Source organism: Arachis duranensis, chromosome 6 (genome assembly GCF_000817695.3).
Source record: "Arachis duranensis cultivar V14167 chromosome 6, aradu.V14167.gnm2.J7QH, whole genome shotgun sequence".
Taxonomy (NCBI): Eukaryota; Viridiplantae; Streptophyta; class Magnoliopsida; order Fabales; family Fabaceae; genus Arachis; species Arachis duranensis.
Genome location: NC_029777.3, coordinates 60,661,935 through 60,674,762, shown reverse-complemented (window position 1 = coordinate 60,674,762; position 12,828 = coordinate 60,661,935). Strand labels below are relative to the sequence as shown.

General features: G+C 39.8%; 1 non-coding gene across 1 annotated transcript; it reads left to right on the top strand.

The window, feature by feature from the left end:
* The first annotated feature begins 4,134 nt into the window (after window positions 1-4,134).
* Window positions 4,135-4,242, top strand: LOC127740186 (small nucleolar RNA R71). Its single transcript, XR_008000867.1, has one exon. It is a non-coding gene; the product is annotated as a small nucleolar RNA R71 (small nucleolar RNA).
* Window positions 4,243-12,828: the final 8,586 nt, after the last annotated feature.

The window sequence follows — 12,828 nt, the reverse complement described above, 5'->3', positions numbered from 1 at the left end:
TCATAACCAATAATAAGAACATACCTCCCTGCAATTCCTTGAGAAGACGACCCGAGGTTTGAATACTCGGTTATCAATTTCAAGGGGGTTTGTTACTTGTGACAACCAAAACGTTTGTATGAAAGGACTTTTGAAGGTTTAGAAACTATACTTGCAACGAGGATTTATCCGCAAATTTCTAGACCACGCAAAAGTTCTCTCATCAAAATAACCCAACTTTATTTGGCCTCCTTAGGTACTGGCGTGGCACGCCGCATCACTCAAGTGGCACGCCTTAGTTGGACTTCTTGAGCTGTCATGCCCCGCCTTCGATACCAAGTGGCACGCCCAGCTTTTGCATTATCTCCTTGTTCACTGGCGTGCCACGCCTTGTTACTCAAGTGGCACGTCCATTCAATTGTGGGTCTCATAAGCTTGGCGTGCCACGCCTTGGTCCTCAAGTGGCATGCCCAAGTGAACTCTGGGACTGGCGTGCCACGCCTTCGACACAAAGTGGCACGCCATAGTGATGGTTCTTTTAGTAACGAATTGGCGTGCCACGCCCTGCTTCTGGCGTGCCACGCCCCTTTGATGGTCTTCATTTTTGCTCTCTGGAATGTTGTACCAGCGTGCCACGCCCAGCTTCTGGCGTGCCACGCAAATAAATTTTTGTGGCGTTTGTTCCAAGTGGCACGCCTGCTTCACACGCCCCACTTGTTTTGTTGTTTTCTTTCCCATTGTTGATGTCTTCTCCACCTAAAATCCAGCACAAACTCATTTCAAAGTAATGTACTATGATATTCATCAATTAAGGCATGAATTGCAATGATCAAATGAGATTATGCCTCTTTTATGGTCCTTTTTATGCAAGAAAATGGATAGATGATGTAAGTCATCACACACCTTGGAGGAGGATCTTACTGGCGTTTAAACACCAGTAAGGGTATCATAATGGGCGTTAAACACCTAGTCTGGCATGATTCTGGGCAATTAACGCCAGAAAAGGGCACCAGACTGGTGTTTAACGCCAGAAAAGGACACTAAGCTGGCGTTAAATGCCAGAAAGAGAAGAAAAACTGGCGTTTAACGCCAGGAATGGGCAGCAACCTGGTGTTTAATGCCAGGATTAGCACTCAGAGGGCGTTTACACGCCTGAATGGTGCAGGGATGAGAAATCCTTGACACCTCAGGATATGTGGACCCATAGGATCCCCACCTACGTCAATTCACTCTCTCTCTTCTTCACACATTCCAATAACACCCTTCCCCACATACCCCTCACCAATCACCTCCATTTCTCTTCCCCAATAACCGTCACCAATCACCTCTATCCACTCTTCCCCAAATACCCCACCTACCCCACCATTCAAAATTTAAAAGCTTTCCCTCCCAAATCCAACCCACACACACAGCACCCCCTCTCTCCACTTCTATATAAACCCCTCATCCCTCCCTCATTTTTACACATCATAAACACTTCGTTACCCTCTTGGCCGAACCATTCTTCACTCTCCTTCTCCTCCATTTCTTCTTCTTCTCCGTCCTTCTTTCTTCCTTTGCTCGAGGATGAGCAAACCTTTTAAGTTTGGTGTGAGCTCCTTCCACACATATCTCCCCGAACCATTGTGAGCCAATTCTTTGGGTTTGTGTTTTTCCGCACCAAACTTAAAAGATTTGCTCGTCCTCGAGTAAAAGAAGAAAGAAGGACGGAGAAGAAAAAGAAGTGGAGGAGATGGAGAGGTGTGAGTGGTTCGGCCAAGGGGCGAAGGAAGTGTGTATGATGTATGAAAATGAAGGAGTAAGGAGGGGTATTTATAGGGTGAGAGAAGGAGTTGGTTCTTGTGTGAGGGTTGGGTTTGGGAGTGAAAGTTTTTGAATTTTGAATGGTGGGGTAGGTGGGGTGTTTGGGTAAGAGTGGGTAGATGTGAGTGGTGAAGAGGTGATAGGGAAGAGAGATGGAGGTGAATAGTGAGGGGTATTTGGGGAAGGGTGGTATGGGGAGGTGTGAAGAGGAAAGAGAGTGAGTTGAGGTAGGTGGGGATCCTGTAGGGTCCACAGATCCTGAGGTGTCAAGGATTTCTCATTCCTGAACCATTTTGGCGTGTAAACGCCCTCCTAGTGCCAATACCGGCGTTAAATGCCAGGTTGCTGCCCATTTCTGGCGTTTAACGCCTTCTGGTGTTGAACACCAACTTGGTGCTCTTTTCTGGCGTTAAACGCCAGTCTGGTGCCCTTATCTAGCATTAAATGCCCAGAATGGTGCCAGACTGGGCGTTTAACGCCCATTCTGCTACCCTTACTGGAGTTTACACGCCAGTAAGCTCCTCCTCCAGGGTGTGCTATTTTTAATGCTGTTTTTGAATTTGCTTTGATTTTTGTAGTTTTTATGACTTCACATGATCATCAACCTAAAGAAAACATAAAATAACAATGGAAATTTAACATAGATAAATAAAAATTTGGTTGTCTTCCAATAAGCACTTCTTTAATGTCAATAGCTTGACAGTGAGCTCTCATGGAGCTTCACAGCTATTCAGAGCATGGTTGGAGCCTCCCAACACCAAACTTAGAGTTTGAATGTGGGGGCTTTGGTTGACTCTATATCGAGAGAAGCATTTCATGCTTCTTCTCCATGTGTACAGAAGGAGATCCTTGAGCCTTGAACACAAGGTAGTCCTCATTCACTTGAAGGACTAAATCTCCTCTGTCAACACCAATCACAGCTTTTGTCGGGGCTAGAAAAGGTCTGCCAAGGATGATGAATTCATCCTTATTCTTCCCAGTGTCCAGGATTATGAAGTCAACAGGGATGTAAAGGCTTTCAACCTTCACTAAGACATCCTCTATAAGTCCATATGCCTATTTCCTTGAATTGTCTGCCATCTTCAATGAGATTCTTGCAGCTTGTACCTCAAAAATCCCTAGTTTCTCCATTACAGAGAGTGGCATGAGGTTTACACTTGACCCCAGGTCACACAGAGCCTTCTCAAAGGTCATGGTGCCAATGGTGCAAGGTATTAAGAACCTTCCAGGGTCTGGTTTCTTTTGAGGTATCTTTAGTTGAGCCAAGGTGTTTAGTTCATTAATGAGCAATGGAGGTTCATCCTCCCAAGTCTCATTACCAAATAATTTGGCATTCAGCTTCATGATTTCTCCAAGGTACTTAGCAACTTGCTCTTTAGTAACATATTCATCCTCTTCAGAGGAAGAATACTCATCAGAGCTCATGAATGGCAGAAGTAGATTCAGTAGAATCTATATGGTCTCTTTTTGAGCCTTAGACTCCCTTGGTTCCCCAGAGAGGAACTCTCTAGTGGTCAGTGGACGTCCCATGGGGTCTTCCTCACTGGGAATCACTGCCTTTCCCTCCTCTACAGGTTCGGCCATGTTGGTCGTGGTTATGGCCTTCCACTCTCTCTTGGGATTTTCTTCTGTATTGCTTGGGAGAGTGCTAGGAGGAGTTTTAGTAACTCTCTTACTCAGCTGACCCACTTGTGCCTCCAATTTTCTAATGGAGGATCTTGTTTCATTCATAAAACTTAGTGTGGTCTTAGATAGATCAGAAATTATAGTTGATAAGCCAGAGCGATTCTGCTCAGAGTTCCCAATCTGTTGCTGAGAAGATGATGGAAAAGCCTTGCTATTGCCAAACCTATTTCTTCCACCATTATTGTTGTTGAAGCTTTGTTGAGGCTTCTATTGATCCTTCCATGAGAAATTTGGGTGATTTCTCCATGAAGAATTATAGGTGTTTCCATAGGGTTCTCCCATGTAATTCACCTCTTTCATTGCAGGATTCTCAGGGTCATAAGCTTCTCCTTCAAAGGAGGCTTCTTTAGCATTGCCAGATGCAGCTTGCAATCCAGTCAGATTCTGAGAAATCATATTGACTTCCTGAGTCAATATTTTATTCTGAGCCAATATGGCATTCAGAGTATCAATCTCAAGAACTCTCTTCTTCTGAGTTGTCCCATTGTTCACAGGATTTCTTTCAGAAGTGTACATGAACTGGTTATTTGCAACCATTTCAATGAGTTCCTGAGCTTCTGCAGGCGTTTTCTTCAGATGAATAGATCCACCTGCAGAATGGTCCAATGACATCTTGGATAACTCAGACAGACCATCATAGAAGATACCTATGATGCTCCATTCTGAAAGCATGTCAAAGGGACACCTTTTGATCAAATGCTTGTATCTTTCCCAAGCTTCATAGAAGGATTCACCTTCCTTCTGTTTTAAGGTTTGAACTTCCACTCTAAGCTTACTCATCTTTTGAGGTTGAAAGAATTTAGCTAAGAAGGCATTGACTAACTTTTCCCAAGAGTTCAGGCTATCTCTAGGTTGTGAGTTCAACCATATACTAGCTCTGTCTCTTATAGCAAAAGGGAAATGCATAAGTTTGTAGACCTCGGGATCAACTCCATTGGTCTTAACAGTGTCACAGATTTGCAAAAATTCAGCCAAGAACTGATGAGGATCTTCCAATGGAAGTCCATGAAACTTGCAATTCTATTGCATTAGAGAAACTAATTGAGGCTTAAGCTCAAAGTTGTTTGCTCCAATGGCAGAAATAGAGATGCTTCTCCTATAGAAGTCGGGAGTAGGTGCAGTAAACTCACCAAGCACCTTCCTTGCATTGTTGGCATTGTTGTTATTTTCAGCTGCCATGTCTTCTTCTTTTTCAAAAATTTCTGTTAGGTCGTCTCCGGAGAGTTGTGCTTTAGCTTCTCTTAGCTTCCTCTTCAGAGTCCCTTCAGGTTCGGAATCAGCTTCAACAAGAATGCATTTATCTTTGTTCCTATTCATATGAAACAGAAGAAAACAAAGAAAGTATGGAATCCTCTATGTCACAGTATAGAGATTCATTGATGTGTTAGAGGAAAAGAAAAATAGAAGGATAAGGTAGATAAAGAAGAATTCAAACATATAAAGAGGGGAGAGTGTTCGAATTATTAAGAGAGGAGGAGTGTTAGTGATTAAATAGAAGGAGATGAGAGAGAGAATTTTTGAAAATTTTAAAATTAATATAATTGGTTAATTAAAAAGATTTTTGAAAAAGTGGTTAGATGGTTTTGAAAAAGATAGGAAATAGTGATTAGTTGAAAAAGATTTGGAAATAATTTTGAAAAGATAAGAAGTTAGAAAAAAAATAGTTTGAAATCAAATTAAAAGAAATATGATTGAAAAAATTTGATTTTTAAAAAGATATGATTGAAAAGATATGGTTGAAAAAGATTTGATTTTTAAAATTGATGACTTGACTAACAAGAAATTAAAAGATATGATTCTAAAATTCAAATATTGAACCTTTCTTAACAAGAAAGTAACAAAAAATTTCTTTGAATCACAATATTAATTGTTTGCAAGGATTTTCGAAAATATTAAAAGAAAGATGAAAAAGATTTGATTTTGAAAAAGATATGATTGATATGAGAAGATATGAAAAAGATAAGATTTTGAAAAATTAGTTTTTAAAACTTTAAAAATTGAGAAAGATATGATTTGAAAACAAAATTTCCTCCTTGGTATCATCCTGGCGTTAAACGCCATAATGGATACTATTCTGGGCGTTTAACGCCCACTTGGCTACCCCCTTGGGCGTTAAATGCACAGCTAGGTACCCTGGCTGGCATTTAAACGCCAAAATTCCTTCTTCACTGGGCGTTTTGAACGCCCATCTTTTTCTCTGTGATTCCTCTGCTGTATGTTCTGAATCTTCAATTCTTTATATTATTGACTTGAAAAGACATAATTTTAAAATTTTTTTTTGAATTTAGAACGAGGAGAAAGAAAAATAACAAAATGAAACTAATCATGAAAAATTAGAATCAAATAGATAATGCTTGCAAGAACACCTTGAATGTCAATATGAACACCAAGAACACTTTGAAGATCATGATGAACATCAAGAACATATTTTTGAAAATTTTTAAGAAATGAAAGATATGCAAGACACCAAACTTAGAAATTTTCATACTAGAGACACTAACAAGTTGAGAATGCACATGAAAAACAACAAAAGACACAAAACAATAGAATTTAAAGATCAGACAAAGAAAATCATCAAGAACAACTTGAAGATCAATGAAGAACACAATGCATATATTTTCAAAAAAATGTAAGAAAAATAAAGACATGCAATTGACACCAAACATAAAAATTAACACTAGACTCAAACAGGAAACACAAAAATATTTTTGATTTTATGATTTTATAAATTTTTTTGTATTTTTTTTCGAAAATTATTTTGAAAAGAAAATAAGAAACTCAAAATTTTTAATAAGAATTCCATGAATCATGTAATGTTAGTCTAAAGCTTCAGTCTAAAAAGATTAGACAGAGCTAAACAAACATCAACAGGACATTACATACAACAGCCAAATTGATGGGAATCAACTAGCTCTTGTGATGATAAAAGCATCATCTGAAACTCTAGAATTCGTTCTTAAAAATTTTGAAGAATAAAATAAAAAAATACCTAATCTAAGCAAAAAGATGAACCGTCAGTTGTCCAAACTCGAACAATCCCCGGCAACAGCGCCAAAAACTTGGTACACAAAATCGTGATACGCAACTTCGTGCAGCTTACCAGCAAGTGCACTGGGTCATCCAAGTAATACCTTACGTGAGTAAGGGTCGATCCCAAGAGATTGTCGGCTTGAAGCAAGCTATGGTCATCTTGTAAATCTCAGTCAGGCGGATTCAAGTGGTTATGGAGTTTTGATAATTAAAAGAACGAAATAGAACATAAAATATGATAGAAATACTTATGCAATTCATTGATGGGAATTTTAGATAATCGTATGAAGATGCTCTGTTCTATCTGAACCTCTACTTTCCTATTGCCTTCATCCAATCATTCATACTCCTTTCCATGGCAAGCTGTATGTAGGTAGATCACTGTTGTCAATGGCTTCCATCCATCCTCTCAGTGAAAATGGTCCTCTACAGTTTTCCGCATGTCTAATCATCTGTCGGTTCTCGATCATATCGGAATAAGACCCATTGATCCTTTTGCACACTGTCACTGTGCCTAACACTCGCGAGTTTGAAGCTCGTCACAGTCATCCTATCCCAGATACTACTCGGAATACCACAGACAAGGTTTAGACTTTTCGGATCTCAAGAATGATGCCCATGTAATTCTAGCTTATACCACGAAGACTCTGATTACACGGAATGGAAGGTCTGCTGTCAGGAGAGGCAACCATGCATCGTGAACCAGGAGGCCAAGAGATACACACTCAAGCTCTAGCAGATAGAACGGAGGTGGTTGTCAGGCACGCGTTCATAAGGGAGGATAATGATGAGTGTCACGGATCATCACATCCACTAGGTTGAAGTACGAGTGAATATCTTAGAACAAGAATAAGCTTGATTTGAATAGAAAATAGTAGTAATTACATTGATTCATGAGGAACAGCAGAGCTCTACACCTTAATCTATGGTGTGCAGAAACTCCACCGTTGAAAATACATAAGAACAAGGTCTAGGAATGGCCGCTCGGCCATGCCTCACAAATAACATGAAACAATAGAAAGGGTTCAAAGACCTGATCCCAAGATCAAATATGATCAAAAGAATGAAAATCCAATAGTAAAAAGTCCTATTTATAGAGAACTAGTAACCTAGGGTTTACAGAAATAAGTAAATGGTGCAGAAATCCACTTCCAGGGCCCACTTGGTGTGTATTTGGGCTGAGCTTTGAAGCTTTCACGTGCATAGGCTTCTCTTGGAGTTAAATGCCAGCTCTGGTGCCAGTTTGGGCGTTTAACTCCAGCTTTTATGCTAGTTTGGGCGTTTTACGCCAGAATTTTTATGCTGACATGGAACGCCAGTTTGTGCCATCAAATCTCGGGCAAGTTATAAACTATTATACATTTATGGAAAGCCCGAGATGTCTACTTTCTAACGCAATTGAGAGCGCGCCAATTAGGCTTCTGTAGCTCCAGAAAATCCACTTCGAGTGTAGAGAGGTCAGAATCCAACAGCATCTTCAGTCCTTTATCAGCCTCTAAATCAGATTTTTGCTCAGGTCCCTCAATTTCAGCGAGAAAATATCTAAAATAATAGAAAAATACATAAACTCATAGTAATTTCCAGAAATATGATTTTTGATCAAAAACTAATAATTATATACTAAAAACTAACTAAATCATACTAAAAACTACCTAAAAACAATGCCAAAAAGCGTATAAATTATCCGCTCATCACTTATACCACGAAGACTCTGATCTCATGGAATGGAAGGCTCTTTTGTTAGGAGAGGCAACCATGTGTCCTGGACCAGGAGCCTAAGAGATATACATTCAAGCTTGTTTTCAGGTAGAACGGAAGTGGTTGTCAGGCACGCGTTCATAAGTGAGAATGATGATGAGTGTCACTTGATCATCACATTCATCACGTTGAAGTGCGAATGAATATCTTAGAACAAGAATAAGCTTGAATTGAATAGAAAATAGTAGTAATTGCATTAATTCATGAGGAACAGCAGAGCTCCACACCTTAATCTATGAGGTGTAGAAACTCCACCATTGAAAATACATAAGTGATAAAGGTCCAGGTATGGCCGAATGGCCAGCCCCCTAAACCTGATCAAGAGATCAACAGTGATACAAAGATAGTCTCAAAAATGATCTAAAGATCTCCCTATTAAAAATACAATAGTAGAAGGTCCTATTTATAATGACTAGTAACCTAGGGTTTACAAAGATAAGTAAATGATGCAGAAAACCACTTTCGGGGCCCACTTGGTGTGTGCTTGGGCTGAGCATTGAAGCTTTCACGTGCATAGGCTTTTCTTGGAGTTAAACGCTAGCTCTGGTGCCAGTTCTGGCATTTAACGCCAGAAAAGGGTAGAAAGTTGGCATTAAAACGCTAGTTTGCGTTATCAAAAATCGGACAAAGTATGGAATATTATATATTGCTGAAAAGCCCAAGATGTCTACTTTCCATCACAATTGAGAACGCACCAGTTGGGTTTCTGTAGCTCCAGAAAATCCATTTCGAGTGCAGGGAGGTCAGAATCCAACAGCATCGGCAGTCTTTTTTCACCCTTAGCTTTGAATCAGATTTTTGCTGAGGTCCCTCAATTTCAGCCAGAAAATACCTAAAATCACAAAAAAATACACAAACTCATAGTAAAGTCTAGAAATATTATTTTTGCATAAAAATTAATAATTATATACTAAAAACTAACTAAATCATACAAAAAATTACCTAAACACAATGCCAAAAAGTGTATAAATTATCCGCTCATCAAGAAGCTTGTCATGCCTCTGTCCTAATACTGCACCAATGGCATGGTCACTGGCATCACACATAGTTCAAATGGTAATGTCTAGTCTGGTGCAGAAATGACTGGTGCTGTGACCAGCTTAGCTTTCAGAGTCTCAAAGGCTTGGAAACACTCTGTGTCAAAGACAAATGGTGTATCAGCAGCTAGCAGATTGCTCAAAGGCTTGGCAATTTTCGAAAAATCCTTTATAAACCTCCTATAGAGTCCTGCATGCCCAAAAAAGCTTCTGATTGCCTTAACATTGGCAGGTGGTGGTAATTTTTTAGTTACTTCTACCTTAGCTTGATCCACCTCTATTCCCTTGTTCGAAATTTTGTGCCCAAGGACAATTTCTTCAGTCACCATAAAGTGAAATTTCTCCTAGTTTAAAACCGGGTTAGTCTCTTGGCACCTTTTCAGAACAAGTGCTAGATGGTCAAGACAGGAGCTGAATGGGTCTCCAAATACTGAGAAGTCATCCATGAAGACTTCCAGAAATTTCTCCACCATATCAGAGAACATAGAAAGCATGCATCTCTGAATGGTCGCAGGTGCATTGCATAGGCCAAATGGCATCCGTTTGTAAGCAAATTCTCCAAATGGATATGTGAATGCTTTTTTCTCTTAGTCTTGAGGATCTACAGCAATCTGGTTGTAACCTGAATAGCCATCCAGAAAGTAGTAGTATGGATGACCATCTAGTCTCTCTAGCATCTGATCTATGAATGGCAAAGGAAAATCATCCTTTCTGGTCGCTGTATTGAGCCTTCTATAGTCAATACACATAAGCCACCCTGTTATGAACCAGTTTATTCTTTTCATTATGAACCATTGTCATGCCTCCCTTCTTGGGGACAACTTGGACAGGGCTCACCCAGGGGCTATCAGAAATAGGATAAATAATCCCAGCCTCTAGTAATTTAGTGACCTCTTTCTGGACCACCTCCTTCATTGTTGGATTTAGCTGCCTCTGTGGTTGAACCACTGGCTTGGCATCATCCTCCAATAGGATCTTGTGCATGCATCTGGCTGGGCTAATGCCCTTAAGATCACTTATGGACCACCCAAGAGCTGTCTTGTGGGTCCTTAGCACATGAATTAGTGCTTCCTCTTCATGTGGCTCTAAAGCAGAGCTTATGATCGCTGGAAAAGTGTCATCTTCTCCCAGAAATGCATATTTGAGGGATGGTAATAGTGGTTTGAGCTCGGGTTTAGGAGGCTTCTCCTCTTCATGAGGAGTTATCAGAGGTTCTTCTGTTTTCTCTTATTCCTCCAAATCAGGCTAAACATCTTTAAAGATGTCATCTAGCTCTGATTCGAAACTCTTAGTCATATTGATCTCCTCCACTAGGGAGTCAATAATATCAATGCTCATGTAGTCTCTTGATGTGTTTGGATGCTGCATAGCTTTGACAGCATTCAACTTGAACTCATCCTCATTGACTCTCAGGGTTACCTCCCCTTTTTGGACGTCAATGAGAGTTCGTCCAGTTGCTAGGAAAGGTCTTCCTAGAATGAGAGTTGCACTTTTGTGCTCCTCCATTTCCAGCACTACAAAGTTAGTAGGAAAGGCAAATGGCCCAACCTTGACAGTCATGTCCTCAATTACGCCTGATGGCATTTTAATGGAGCTATCAGCAAGTTGGACACATATTCGGTTGGTTTGACTTCTTCAGTTAAACCATGTTTTTTGATAGTGGATGTAGGTATCAGGTTGATACTTGCCCCAAGGTCGCATAAAGCTGTCTTGGTACAAGCACCCTCTAATGTGCATGGTATCATAAAGCTTCCGGGGTCTTTAAGCTTGTCTGGTAAGCTTTTTAAAATGACTGCACTGCATCCTTCAGTGAGAAAAACTTTTTCAATTTCTCTCCAATCTTTCTTATAACTTAAGATCTCTTTCATGAACTTAGCATAAGAGGGTATTTGCTCAAGTGGCTCTGCAAAGGGAATCTTTATCTCAAGAGTCTTGAGATAGTCCGCAAAACGGGCAAATTATTTATCCTGTTTTGCTTGGCGGAGTTTTTGAGGATTAGGCATCTTGGCTTTATATTTTTCAACCTTAGTTGATGCAGGTTTATTTCGTACAGAGGTGGTTGGAGAAGCCTACTTAAGAGGGTTGTTATCAGCATCTGTAGGTGCCTAATCCCTTATTGGCGTTTGAACGCTAGGATTGGGGACTGGATGGGCATTTAACGCCAATTTTCCACCCTTTTCTGCAGTTTGGACGCCAGAACTAGCCATCCACTGAGCGTTTAACGCCAATTTTGCACCCTTTTCTGGCATTTGAACGCCAGAATCATTCCTCTCTAGGCTCTTACTATCCTCAGAGGGATTTTGGGCAGTGGCTTGGTCATACTCTGTCAGTTGTTCCTTTCTTGGCTTCCTGCTGCTTTAAGTTGAGGCATTTAATGTCTTTCCACTCCTGAAATGAATAGCTTGGCACTCTTCTATTATTTGTTTAGATAATTGTTGTCGTGTCTGATCCAATTGTGCTTCCATATTCTTGTTAGCATTTTGAGTGTCTTGTAGCAACTCTTTAAATTCTGCTAACTATTTTGTTAGAGCAAGTAATTGCTGGTTGAGTTCAGCAACTTGTTCTGGAGGACTAAGTTTAGTGGATACTGCTTTAGCCTCTTCTTTCATGGAGGACTCACTATTTGAGTACAGATGTTGATTTCTAGCAACTGTATCAATGAGCTCTTGAGCCTCTTCAATTGTCTTTCTCATGTGTGTAGATCCTCCAGCTGAGTGGTCTAGAGACATCTGGGCCTTTGTTGTAAGCCCATAGTAGAAGATGTCTAACTGCACCCACTCTGAAAACATTTCAGAGGGGCATCTCCTTAGCATCTTTATGTACCTCTCCCAGACATCATAAAGAGATTCATTATCATCTTGTTTAAAGCCTTGGATGTCCAGCCTTAGCTGTGTTATCCTTTTTGGGGGGAAATATTGATAAGGAATTTGTCTGATAGCTATTTCCATGTTCTTATTCTGGCCTTGGGTTGGTAATTTAACCACCTCTTAGCCTGGTCTTTTACAACAAATGAAAACAGCAATAATCTGTAGGCATCCTGATCCACTTCCTTATCGCGTACTATGTCAACCATTTGTAAGAATTGTACCATAAACTCAATAGGTTCTTCCTATGGAAGACCGGAATATTGGCAATTTTGATGCACCATGATAATGAGTTGAGGATTTAACTCAAAACTGTTGGCTCTGATGGGGGGTATACAGATACTACTTCCATATGAAGCAGTAGTGGAGTTGGCCTATGACCCCAGAGTCCTTCTGGACTGTTCATTCACATAGGTCTATGATAGAGAAAGGGAGATGATGTGGATTGTAAATGAACAATAAGTATTTTAAAAAATTTTTTCTTTTTAAAAAAAAAATGAAGTCAAAAGAGAAAAACAAAAAAATTAAATAAATGAAAAGTTGAATGTAAGTTTTGAAAATTAGAGAGAGAAAGTGGTTAAAGTTTTGAAAAAGATATGTCCTAAAAAGATATTTGAAAATTAATACTTGTAAGAAAATAAATAAAAGAACAGATTTGAAAAAGATATGAT